The following is a 14,426-nucleotide window of genomic DNA, read 5'->3' as shown; positions in this document are numbered from 1 at the left end:
TGCGATGACAGAAGAGTGTAAGCACATAAGTGTTCTCAAGCAGTAACAGATAGCGAGCAATAGTAGGGTAAGCATACTACGAGCAAAGTTCTAAGCAGTTCTAGCAAGCAGGTAATAAACATAAACCTTATTACCTAGGATGTCGAGTCTTGCACGTGGAGCGAAGCGTCGTTGTGGATCGTTGGGAGCACTGTTCTGGTTATAGTCTGGTTTTAATAAAAACATTTTCCCATATTAAAACCAAGTTCTCTATAACCAATGGCTCTGATACCAATCTTTCACACCCCCAAAATCCACACGCGGAGTACCACCGCTTGGGAGCGTGACTGACCAGGATCAAGCCACCAATCATATTGAACATGCAATTAATATCAAGTAAAATAAATGTAAACCATACATCCAATACGATAGGTGTTCAAAACATAACCATAGTTTCAAAGTGTAGCGGAAGCATAGTAAATAATCCAACACTAGTTAATAGTTTTAAATGTCATAATAGTTCAACGTAGAAACCACGATCCTTGCCCACAACGACCCGCTTCTCCAGTGCAAGCTCCATAAGTACCTAAGGTCCTGCAAGGCATGCAGCAGAGAGTCAACAACTAGTTGAGCGAGTTCACAGTTAACAGTTCAGCAATAATATGGTATGAGTAATAGTAAGTTCGTTCGTTTATCTCATGTTTCATATTTCCATCGCGGCCTCCCAGGCAGGTGTGCGAAGATATTAGGGGATGTTCTTCCCAAGTATTCTAGACTAGGTTTATTTGTATCGCGGCCTCCCAGGCAGGTGTGCGAAGGTTAGTAAGTTTAGTTCGCGGCCTTCCAAAGGCAGGTGTGCGAAGATGTCATAGTATCGCGGCCAACCCGTGGCAGGTGTGCGAAGATCAGTTCAATGAGTGTTACTAGTCTAGTAGGTTCGTATTCGTTAAGTTCTACCATCTGAGTGTGCATAACAATCTATCAAATCCCATTCCCCACCCGGGAACCCATGCCTTGGCTGTGTGAACTCACCTTGGGTTTGCTCGGTATGCTAAGTAAGTGCTCAAAGAAAGTCAATCGCGTCCTAGAGTATGCACGTATTCAAATCAGTTTGATTTCATATAGTTCACGTATAAGCATCAACAATGATCATCAAGTAGTACACATCACTATTCAACATTACACCAGTCATGCATAGCGTTTACATCAGTTAGTTAACTCAGTGAACACTTAACAGAATTACATCAGAATTACATCAGATTACTGTGCAGGTTATCCAGTTCGGCGAAACACATCAATTGGCGAAACACAGGGTTGGCGAAACATATTCTGTTTCGTCAAACCTCCTTTGGCGAAACACATTTTCAAATTCGTCAATCATCCTTGGCGAAACTAATTCTGTTTCGCCAAGACTTCTAATTCGCCAAACAATCACATTCGTCAATCATTCACATTCGTCAAGCATTCAGTTACGTCAACATTCTGATTCGACAAACATTCAGATTCGTTAAGGTATCAGTTACGTCAACATGTCAGTTACGGATATCATGCAGTCAATTACAGAAACCCTAATCATGCTAACTGCCGTCATCAATCATCAACCATAATCATACAGGAGTCAATCATCATACAATCATCATAAAATCATTGGTACCATACTGTAATCTTTCACCCACTATCGTGTATATCGCTACGTTAACCAAATCATATTACACAGTCAACCTCTAGCATGAACCCTAGATCATGAGATCACAATATCACAATTACCCTATTCAGATTATCAGTAACAACCCATCATGGCATAATCAACATCTAATATCAGCCTATAATTTCTAGCAAAATAGTTAATCGATAGGCGAACTAACAATCACGCAAGAGTTAAAACACTTACCACAATGAACAAGATAACAATCAGATTGATTCGGGGCTTCGGAGACACAAGATTGCCGTCACACAGAAGAGATGGGCGTTCTAGGGTTCTAACTTTTACCAAAGGTGTGAACTAGAAGTCGTTTCATGTTAATATACACGAGTTAGCGTTTTGGGCCCGTAATGGGCTTTGGCGAGATTGGGCCGGCGAAACAGAATGTTTCGTTGAGATAGGGTTGACGAGACAGGCCTCCTGTTTCGTCGAGATGATGTTGGCGAATCTAGCTCTGATTCGTCAGGCACTATGTGGTTTAATCAGTAGTCTATGTCTAATTGTTTCATAATACTCACATTGCAATGGTAATCACATATATGCATAACACAGTACGTTTCATTAACACATAACATGTACAGTTACAAGTCAAACAGTCAAAGTCAATGGTCAAGGTCAACGTGCATTAAATACGAGTCAAAAGGTCGAGTTGTCACAGTCGGCGATTTGGCTCTCCTGATCCTCGACGTGGCCAAGGTAGGTCTCAATCTCAGCAAGTTTCTGCAAAAGAGAAAAAAGGTAAGTTCAGGATCAAGTGATCCTCAAAAAAGGCAGAATATACAAGCAGGATATTAGAGAAAGATAACCAACAGGGGCAATGATCCCTACCTCATTGACATAGTCAAGTAACTGTTGGCGGATCAGGGGAAATCCTTGGAGATCCTCGGAAGTCTTCCTCTTCTTTCCCTTACCCCTAATGGATGCTTTAGGGGCTGAAGCGGAGGGACTGGCAGCAGAAGTCTTTCTCCTCGAAGACTTGACGTTGGTGAGATCATCTATCCCAAACTTGGAGGCAGACTTGGCAGATTTGGCAGACTTCCCAACACCTACACAATCAAAACAAGATAAGTTCCCTTACTAATTAAACAATCTAGCATATAACTTACTTTTTACAAGGATACTTACTTGACATAGTGGCAGATGCGGAGGATACTTCCTGTGAATCTTGGACGGTGACTTGGAAACTTCTGACCTCAGGATTAAGCTTTTTAAAAGCTAAGACTCTTTCTCTTGCAGCAGGGGTTAACTTAAGATAAGCAATGGATATAGCTGCACAAAAAATAAAAAAGATGTTAGTGATCCTCATCGTAAGAGACAAGTCTGATAGTGATCCTTCCAGGATCCTCTACCCTACCATGAGTGGCCCATTCCCTGGGCAGATCCTTCCCATCTGGGATGGTATCCCTTCTAACAAAGAAAAAGCGGCGCTTCCAGTTTGTGTCATTCTTAGTAACCTTGAAGACAGGGTGATCCTCCCCAGCTTTCCGTTTTAACAGATATCGGCAAGAACCGAACGTGGTAAGATCATAAAGTGCGGCCAACTCTGCCATCCCCAAATCAATTCCCTTCTGCTCGATGATCCTCTCGAAGGTATACAGGACCCTCCAGATCATCGGCATAGCTTGGATATAAGATATGCCGGTTAAAGAAAAGAAGGATTGGGTGAAGGCTGGAAAAGGATACGAATACCCTATGGTGAACGGAGTAGCAGGAAAGGCCACCCAGACGTCTGAAACAAAGTCGCTCAAAGCAGTAGGTGTGAAAGATTTGAAAACAGCATTCGCCGGAAAGCAATGACGAATCCTGTCTACATGAGCATCAGTAAAGCAACATCTCTCCGTAGGAGAGTCCTTGATGATCCCTTGGCTTTTTAGGGGACTGCTCTTCTTGGAATCCTTATGTGGAGAATTTCGAAGCAACATACTCGTGGTGGAACAGAAACAGAGTAAAAGTAGAAAAAACAGAGCAAGAGAAGGAAAAAAGGAAAGAGAGAAGAAGAGAATACCTGGTCAATCTTCGGTAGCGATTATAAAGGGAAGATATCTCGAATTTAAATGCAGAGTGATCCTAACCCTATCTCCTATTTATAATCATGATTTGCAGGGATTGTCACATCTATGACGTAAGGGTTGCAACGGCTAGTTCGATATTAACGGCTAGTTATCCGAGTCATTCGTTGCAGATAAGATCAAAGCAAAATATAACTCATTTATTTACAATAAACTCCTTATATTTTGGGGGCAATTGTTAGGGCTGGATTTTTATCATACGTGATCCTTATACGTGATCCTAACCAGTGATCCTTGTTTCTTTGGCAGACAGTGATCCTCAGCAGGACTTCAGGATCAGGATAATGGACCATTAAAAGGATCCTCATGCTAACAGTTACCTTCGTGTAATACAACATTATTTTGCAGGAACATCTAGCAGGATACGCTCTTAGCATCATAATCAAGGGACGCGTCTTCACAATTATAGCACGAGCTTAATCAAAGATAGACGTTGCAAAGGATATGGAAACTTAGCTTGATTTAAGGGCGGCAATTTAGGCTAGATTGTCTTTTATTTCTAAAGGGGTAATGAGCTGATTATTAGTCTTTTTACCTAAAATAGGTCACCTACACTTGTATATATAACACTCTTCCTCATTCGGAAGAACACACAACACAACTCTCACACGCTTAGACACTCGAAACTATAGTGATCCTTGTACTCAGCTCATTATCATCCAAAGTTGTAACTATTTTTCTTATATTGAAGTTTGGTGATCGGTAGTTGCCATCACCCGAGGTTTTTTATGCCGGAGATCATACATTGATCAAGGGCTTTTTCCTCGTATAAATCATTGTGTCTTTGCATATTTTATACTGAAGTGATCCTTTACTTTTTCTACAAACCAAGCATCATACCCCATTTACATAAAGTTTGGTTGCATTATCCTTGTGTGATTTTTGACCAAAACAACCATATTAGGGGCAAGTCATTATTCTCAAAAGTATTAAGGACAGGATATTATTGGCCGACAATGAGAAAAGATGCCGCAGAATATGCTCGAAGATGTGACGCATGTCAAAGACATAGTAACATATTACATCAGCCTGCTGAACCGCTGCATCCTATTGTTTCCCCTTGGTCGTTTATGAAGTGGGGTATGGATATAGTGGGAAAGCTTCCAAAAGCTCCAGGAGGAAAGGTTTTCATGTTGGCAATGACGGATTATTTCTCCAAGTGGGTTGAAGCAGAAGCATTTGTTCAAGTTAGAGACCAGGAAGTAGTATCCTTCATAAAGAGAAATATCCTAACCAGATTTGGAGTACCAGCCGAGATAATCTGTGACAATGGTTCTCAGTTTATAAGCAAGAGAACTACTGACTTTTGCAAAAGTTGGGGAATCAAAATGATAACATCTACTCTGGTACATCCTCAAGCGAATGGACAAGCAGAATCCTCAAATAAGATAATTGTCAATAACTTAAAGAAGAGGCTTGGAGCCAAAAAAGGAAGATGGGCAGAAGAATTACCCTTTGTCTTGTGGGCTGATAGGACAACGGTAAAGAATGCAACAGGCCAAACCCCATTTTCCTTGGTATTTGGAGCAGAAGCGATGATTCCAACGGAAATGACAATACCTACTGCAAGATCTACCCTACGGGATCCTGAGCAGAATCCTGAAGCCTTGAGTCAGGATTTGGATACTATAGATGAAAAAAGGGATGCAGCAAGGCTAAGGATGGCAGCATATCAACAAAGAATATCCAGAGCATATAACAAGAATATTAGGACCGAAAGATTTAAGGTTGGAGATTGGGTGTTAAGAAAGGCTTTTCAGAATACTACTAATCATGCCGATGGCAAGCTAGCTCCAAAATGGGAAGGATCATATGAGGTTGAATCAAAAGCAGGGAAAGGAGCATATAGACTAAAGAATATGGAAGGGGATATGCTACCGAGATCTTGGAATGCTATACACCTTAAGCTTTATTTCAAGTGAGTTTAGAATTTAATTTCTAACTCAGGATGGTATGAATTCTATCTTTTTTAAATATGTTTGGTTTAATTTGTTCTTTGAAACCCAATACTAACTTAAGCATCGGAGGGGTGTTAGCCAAGCTAACACCCACCTTAGTTTAAGGATGTTTTGCAGTATATGCTCCAGGATATAGCTCCAGGATGCTCACTCAAGATACTTCGGAAGATTAGAGGATTGGCCCCCTCTCTCACGTATAAGGAATTCTGATCCCTTCACAGGTTTAAAGGTATTCACCTTTCTTCCGAATTGGGTTTAAACACTCCGCCTGGAGCGCATGTTATTCAGGCATAGTTCAAGGTGGTGGGACCAGTCCATGTAAAAGTGGCTGACAATTTCGTTACTGTTGGCTATATCCTGAATCCTAAAGGTATATGAGGATTGATCACCCTCTCTCACGAAAGGGTATTTTCATACTCTCTAAGGTTTAAAGGTTTTCACCTTTCTAAGTCTTGGGGTTTATACACTCCCGCCTGTAGCGCACGAAAATTTGGGATTTTCCCCAGGATACAAGGAATTTATCTCCAGTACATTCTTGGGTTTTCCCCCTGTAACATGAAAAATTGTCTATACAATGGGAACTGATATCCAGAAGATTTCTTAGTATTTGAAGACATTGTACACAGGGGACATTCCTACTAAAGCAATGGTGTAAAGCTAAAAGGATAAGGCTCGGAACTAATGTACTAAGTGTCTCAGACAGGGGACATCTTCATTGGAAAACGTTGCTGAGGGATTGAGGTTTGATAATAGGGTTATACCCTATTCCTGGTATGATCTTTCCTTTGTAAACATCGTTTAAGTTTTTGATAATACTATGTTTGGTAATAGGTTAAATATCCTGATATATTCTCAAAATATATTTTCAAAATACTTCTCAGAATAATTGATTAAAATATTTGAAACTAATACTAGTTTGAAACTTTGATCATTTAAGTATTATCAAAACAGGTTTTGGAAAAGTGGATTGTTTTTCACTCTTTAAAAGGCTTTCTACAAAGTTGAACGAATATTTGGAAGTCCTATCTGAAATGTTTTTATAATATATCGCTGAGCATATTGATCAGGATATTTTCATAAGATAACAATACAAAATTTTTACAAAGCTAAGAGTTACATTAAGTAATGCAAGGAAATAACAAATAAGTCAAAATATAGTTATATTATTAACAAGTCAAAAGTTGTGCTTTTGGTTTCACCTTAAACCAAGGCCCATCCGCCAAAAGCACGATTAGTTTTTATCATACCTACGTAACGGTTGAAGGTTTTATCTCAAAACGAAACCTGTCTACCTTCAACCGCTACGAAATTCAAAACAGATTATACTAACCGATGACCAAAGGCTTCATCCTAAAACCTAGGACCCATCCACCTTTGGTCATCGTATTGTTCTAATGCAGGAAATATAAATTGTTCAAAGACAGGAAATGTAAATTGTTTTTCACAACCACGACCATCAAATTTAAAAAAAATGGGCTCCGGCCTCAGCACGTATATCCATCATCGCCCACTCCACTGCCTAAGGGGCGGCACCTTCTTGAATAGCAACCTCTTTCCCGGCATTTGTACCAGCATCATCCTCGGGATTCTTCTCAGCATCTGCAGCAGCATCCTCTTCACCAGCATTCTTTCCAGCATTTGCCCCAGCATTCTCAGAAACATCCTTTGAAGCACTGGCATCTATTGTCTTGGCGGACTCTTCCACAGCAGATTTGGCAGGAGGATTCATAGGATTTCCCCCAAGATCTTTTAACTTCGCCTCCCAGGCCTTGGTGTTCCAAGAAGGGCATTGTAAACCCAAAGCCATCGCCTCATAAGCCATTTTCAGCCTGGCCTGAAGAAGGGAGATCACGACGGAATTCTTGAGGCTCTCTCGGTATGAAGCCATGGCCTGCTCGTGTTGAACCTGGGCCGCGTAAAACTTAGCTTGAGCCTCCTGACTGATCTTCTGGATGACGGACTGGTGATCTTGAGTCATAGCGTTATACTTAGCTTCATAGTGTTCTGATTTAGCGGTGGCAATTGCTGTTTGATCTGCAATGGTGGCCTTGGCCTTTTTTAGCTGGCTTTCAAGCATGACGTTGGAGCCACATGCGTCTTCATAAAGGAAAATCAGGCGTTCAAGGCCCTGCAAGGTAAAGAAACAGGCATTATTCTAAATGAACATTTCTATTTAGCATACGGTGCAGGATATAGGTAAGGATACTAACCTGGTTAAGGAAGCCGATCATAAATGTGCTGGATTCTGTGAACCCGTGGTTCTCGAATGGGAACATGTGGGGTGGAGCAAAGGGTTCAACTTCCTTTCTTTTCCGGGAGCTGGAGGCTCGGGTCCTGGATGCTGGGGGAGCTTTAGGAGCAGTGGCGATCTTTGAACTGGTAGGTTTTGGTGTAACGGATGACTTCGGGTTAGATTCTTGCTTGACAGGTTCAAGGCTGGAATAACTGTCCAGCTCATCGAGTTGGAAGCCTTCGAGGTTAATAACTGGCACTACCCATGGGAAGACGTTTTAAGCTTATTATATCTCTAAAAATAATAATCAATTTGATATAAAAATAATTCCTGAAATTATGCTTACCGGACATGTTGGAACTTGATCTTTGACTTGAGCTTGTGAGTAACAGGTTAAAGGTTCTCTCACCCTCTGGAAGCTTGTAGATCTCTTTTATTCTCCCTTCCGATTCAGCACTAGGAGGAGCTAGTTCTTTAAAGTTTGCTGCAAGAAGAAAAATAAACATATCAGGATGTTGGTTCAGGATGGAGGTTTGGGATATGATTGGGGATACTCCTAAAACCCTAAGTCCTACCAGAAGTCAACCATCTTTTAGGGAGGTCAAAACCCTTATCAATGGAGTCTCTTTTCACAAAGAAGAATTTTCTTGTCCATTTATCCTCATTCTTGGTGGCCTTAAGAATGAGAGGATCGCTGGAAATAGAAAAAAGGAGAAACCGGCTGGAACCATGTGACCTTAGACGGTAGGCCATCGGAAGGTCTTCGATGCATAGATCAGGCATATGACGAGCCTTAATCTGCTCCAGGGTGATTAACACACGCCAAACCATAGGCATGATTTGGGCGAAACTCAGACCCGTAAGCTCAAAGAAGCGAGATATGAAGGGAGAAAATGGATATTGAAGCCCTAATGAAAAAGGATATGCAAAGAAGCAAACCCATTCGTCGGAACAAAAATCCAATCGGACCTCTCGGTCGAATGGACGGAAGATTGTCCCGGCGGGAAAGGCACCGGAAGTTTGTAGGGCCGCGATGTCGGAATTATCGAAAGAATACACCTCTTTTGAAGGATTCTGAAGCAAATTTTATTTGTAGAAGGGGGAAACAGAGTCTGCCATTCGCGATCTGGTACGGGTCGCCATGGAAGAACACAATCGGAGAGAAGAAGATATAAACAAGGAAAATAAAAAGGGTAGAGAGGAAGGTACCTGATATCCGGTTGAAGATAAGGATAGCCATAATGAGGAGTCCCTCGGTTAATATAGGCTGAATATAGGGGGGTGAAGAGTAAATAACGCTTTGGAAGTTGCACCACTGTCATTTCAAGGGTCTAGTCGTATTAATTACCTTAAGTTATGAGGTGAAACTCTAAAAGTATATCCGTTGGATTGGTATACCAACCGATATATTTGGGGACAATTGTTATGGCTCATTTTCTAAGCATACATATCTTGAGCTATATCCTGCTTTTAATTGTTTATCTGCGATCAGGATACTGGACGGGGATATTGCTAACATCCTGGGTGATATCCTGAGGTATATCGAATTAATCACGTGCAGGTTAAAGACTGGGACTTGCTAACGGTCAAATGGACTTCATCTCCTCAAGACTCGGGCGTATTTGTTAAAGGAGAGACGTTGAACCCGAAAGACCAGGTCTACAACGTTCGGCTAAGGAATATTCGTTGGATCCCGGTTATATAGGATAGTTAGTTACATTCTTTTTACTATAAATAGATGGGGGCGGATCAGATTAAGGCACTCAACTTACACATTTTCGAACACTTTCTCTCTAGCTCATCGCAAACACTACACACAACACTTGTATTCGAATTGCATTGTAACACGTAGTCGATCCGCACCACATCCTGCACTGTATCCTGATATTTGAAGCAATAGAAGAACAAGGCAGCTACGATTGTCAGCTCCCGAGGTTTTATGCCGGCGATCTAGATTGATCAAGGGCTTTCCTCGTACATCACGTGTCAACCTTTACCTTTTTGCTCATTGTTTGATTGTGGATACAGTTCGATATCCCGAGCCGTATCCTGAAACTGTTTTCATAACTAATTTTGTTAACACATTTTTCACACGTAATATTAGCACACTACCTCACTTAACTAATTTGATCACTAAATTGCTTCGGTAATTTTTGACCAAAACAATTACAATTGCGAGATTCGCTACCATCCTGGTAAGGCGAATGGCGTAGCCGATGCGCTTAGTTGAAAAGAGCGAGTCAAGCTTCATTCTGTTCAAACGCTATCTGATCTTCAATCCCGTGTTCTTCAAGCTCAGCAATTTTGTGTTTCACAAAATTTGATGGGTACGGAATTACCACGTCAACTTGAGCATAAGCTCGAAGCGAAAGACGATGGTTTGCTCTACTTCAAGGATCGTTTGTGGATTCCGAAACAAGACGATCTTCGCACCATGGTAATGGACGAATCTCATAAGTCTCGATATTCTATCCATCCTGGTGCTGATAAAATGTACAAGGATCTTCGTACTAAGTTCTGGTGGCATGGTATGAAAAAGGATGTTGCCTTGTATGTATAAAATGCCTGACTTGTCTCAAAGTCAAGGCTGAACATCAACAACCTTCTGGTTTGCTTGTACAACCAGAGATACCGGTTTGGAAGTGGGAGAACATTGCGGTGGATCTCATCACTAAGTTACCGCGTACGTCTAAAGGTCATGATGCTATTTGGGTTGTTATCGATCGATTAACGAAATCAGCTCATTTTATTCCAATTCGCGAGGATCTATCTGCTGATAAACTGGCAAAGATTTATGTTGATGAGATTGTGTCACGACATGGTGTTCCTTGGATATCATTTCTGACCGTGATGCTCGGTTTTCATCTCATTTTTGGAAGACCATGAAATCTGCTTTGGGAACCCAACTGAATCTAAGCACTGCTTATCATCCCCAAACAGATGGTCAATCTGAGCAAACAATTCAAACATCGGAGGATATGCTTAGAGCGTGCGTGATAGACTTTGGTGGTAATCGGGATTCTCATATGCCATTGATCGAGTTCTCTTACAATAATAGCTATCATGCTAGTATTAATATGGCACCATTCGAAGCTCTGTACGGTCGAAAATGTCGTTCACCTGTCTGTTGGAATGAGATCGGGGAAGCTTCGCTTACTGGACCTGAGCTCGTTCTGGAAACAACAGATAAAATCAAGAAAATCCGCAATAATCTTGTGACAGCTCGAAGCCATCAAAAGAGTTATGCGGATATGCGACGCAAGCCCTTAGAATTTCAAGTCGGAGATCGTGTCCTACTCAAGGTTTCACCTTAGAAGGGAGTCGTGAGATTTGGAAAGAAAGGAAAACTTGCACCTCGATATGTGGGACCATTCAAGATTGTGGAAAGAGTTGGGAAGATTGCCTATCGACTAGAGCTACCTCCAGAGCTTGGGAATATTCACCCGACTTTTCACGTATCTAACTTGCGAAAGTGTTTAGCTGACGGTGATCTTCACATTCCTCTCGACGAGATCCAAATCGATGAAACGATGCACTTTGTCGAGAAACCAGTGGAGATCATGGACCGTACTTTCAAACAGTTGAAGAACAAACGGATTAAATTAGTCAAAGTTCGTTGGGAGTCCAAACGTGGCCCAGAGTTTACTTGGGAATGTGAGGACCAGATGAAGATGAAATATCCGCAATTGTTTTCACAAGTTTCCTCTAGTTAAAATTTCAGGACGAAATTTCCTGAAGTAAGGGAGACTGTGACAACTGTGTTCTATAGTCGTGGTTCAATGTAAAACAATGATGATTATTAACAAAACAATGTGCTTTGGTGTTATTATATGTGCTTTGGTATTATTATATGTGTTTTGATGTTATTATGTGTGTATTTGTGTTTAGTGATTTTTCAATTTAATTTGAATTCGATTTCAAGCTCTAAATCGCTTTCTGGAAGGTTATACGTGCACCGATGCGTAAATATAACCAGTTTAATGAAATGAACACTTCGGAATAGTGAAATAGGCTTAACATACCTTAAATAACCTCCACATAACTTAGAAATAAGTTTTGGATTGTTTGGTGTGTTGAAATCAAGTTTGTTCGATCGTAGGGACTATTTGTGTCAAACTGCAAAACTATACCGATTTGTATAGTAACGAACATTCTGGAACTTGATCATAAGTTAAACATACCCTATATAACCTTTACATAGCTTAGAAATAGTCTTTGAGGGGTTCGGTATGCTAAAATAAACTTTGTTGATCAATAGGGACTAAAAGCGTCAAAAAGTGCACAAGTTTGCATTTTTGCGCATATTTTACGTTTGGAATATATCCGGACATCTAAAAATTCATGTAGTCATTCAAATATTATGTTTTAGTGTTTAGCATGATAAAAATCCATTCGTCGCTTGATTTGGATCGTTTTTGTGTTCGTTACGACTTCTGTCGTAATTAAGCGAATAACGCGACCGTACTACCAAACGAACCGACATCTGAGATATTTTTGAGCATGTTTTGAGTTCCCTATACTTTAACTTTATTTTAGAGCCTTGAAATAGGGTTAACGGGGATTAAAAGTGCAAAAAAAATAATCAAGTTTTACAAGTGCAGGGACCATTTTTGAAATTTCTGACAAGATTCAATGAACCTGGTCCATTTTGAAGTGTTGATGGTTTTAACTTATGGTTTTGCAAAACCATGGGCTAGTATTCAATGAACCTAGTCCATTATGACTCATATTAGGGGCTCCCATGGTTTTAGAAAACCATGGGCACACATGTAAGGTCCAGATCAAAGCTCAGTTTTCGATGAACGATCTTAACGGTTCTTGAATTCCTATAAATACCCACCCTCACTTCCTCCCAAAGCACACTTGAATCTGATTTTGGCTCTCTAAGTTGAAGTTTATGCTTCATACCTGAGAGTAAATCGAATCAAGAGCTTGCGGGGACCTTCTGTAAGTATTCTTTTGTTCTTTTCATTCGTTTTTGTCGTTAAAGTCAAACTGCGTTTGACTTTCTGCTTTGACCAGTTTACGGTCAACACGAAGTTCTTTTGAACTTCATAACGTGAGCGTAATCACGATGGTTATAGTCCCTAGTGACTATACCTACTGATTACCACGTTATCTAGGCTCAGTGACGAGTCGTAGTTTCGGCCAAAATGCGTTTTCTCGCGTTTTTTGTAACCAAACTACTCTAGGATATCAAAACCGTTTGTTTGGATATCAAAACCTGTTTTCTAACTTACCTAAACATGTTTTAGCATGTTTATCTCGTCACTTTTTTTTAGATTAGTGCTTGTGTGGAGCCGAAAGTCAAGCGGACTAAACACCCGCTTAGACTTTCGAACACGACCCGTTTGGTCGATCATTAGGATCCGACCAAACATGTTAAGTGACCATAGTAGCGTAGGGAATAACCTTCCGAGGTTATACCTTATGGTCACTTAGGTTTGATTAGTCGCAGGATAGGTAGTTTATATGCCTTTGGTAAATTACCAAAATACCCTTTTCATACATAATTGGTAATTAAGCATATGTAACCTAAACTTTTGACACGTAACTGATTATGTAACATAATTAAACATGTATGGGCATAAAATATTTGTCATAGGACTAGTTAGACGTCTTGAACGCGCTTTTGCGACGCGTTAAAGTAGCGTAAGCTACCTTAATGGGTCGCGATGGGTCGAAAGCACTTAGGTTACGTTTCAATTTAGGATGTAAGGTTTATTAAACAATATCACATGAGTTCCAACACTCATTTGGTTTACGAGACTTCATTCTATCCGATCGTCCGATTTAGGTGTCTATTGTTTGCCTAGTGGTTCGATTATTATGCTACTTGATTTCTCTGATTTGCTTGAGTTTGTTGGAGTTCTATTTGATCGAGGATACTTTGGACTTCATGTGAGTACATAGTTCCCCTATTTTACTGTTTTCAATTGTTTTGGGGTGATTCATATGTACGAAATGGTTTCAAAGTTTAAACAATGGTTTTTCAAAAACAATTAAGATGGTTTATACAAAACTAATAACGATTTCAATAAAGTGAACAAACTTGTTGGTTGTAGTTACATAACAAATGAAATTCATTAGCATTGATCAAGCCGACCAGTATTAGTTTATGGTACCATAGGATCTGACAAATCCCGTTACTTTACTACACCCATGGTTATGTGTGGGGGTTGTGGGTAGCGACTGAATCTGATGTTTGCTAACCTACCCTTTGGTGGTTTGTTAACTCGAGAAGCGAGAAGCGAGGTGGTCGAGTCACGAAGGTTTGAATGTTGTTAGCAAGACAACCATATATAGTTTTCACAATTTAAAACGAGGATGATTTAAACGATTTTAAACGAGTTAACGATTTTGAAAACGATTTTGAACAAGTTAAACTAATTGGATAAACAATTGATTTTTGGTTAATGTTTAGATAACGGGATGGGTGTAATGTGATGAAAGCATGGTGGATACGCCGCTGGTACTTCCTATAT

Source organism: Helianthus annuus, chromosome 5 (assembly GCF_002127325.2).
Source record: "Helianthus annuus cultivar XRQ/B chromosome 5, HanXRQr2.0-SUNRISE, whole genome shotgun sequence".
Lineage (NCBI taxonomy): Eukaryota > Viridiplantae > Streptophyta > Magnoliopsida > Asterales > Asteraceae > Helianthus > Helianthus annuus.
Note: the sequence above shows the minus strand (reverse complement) of the source record.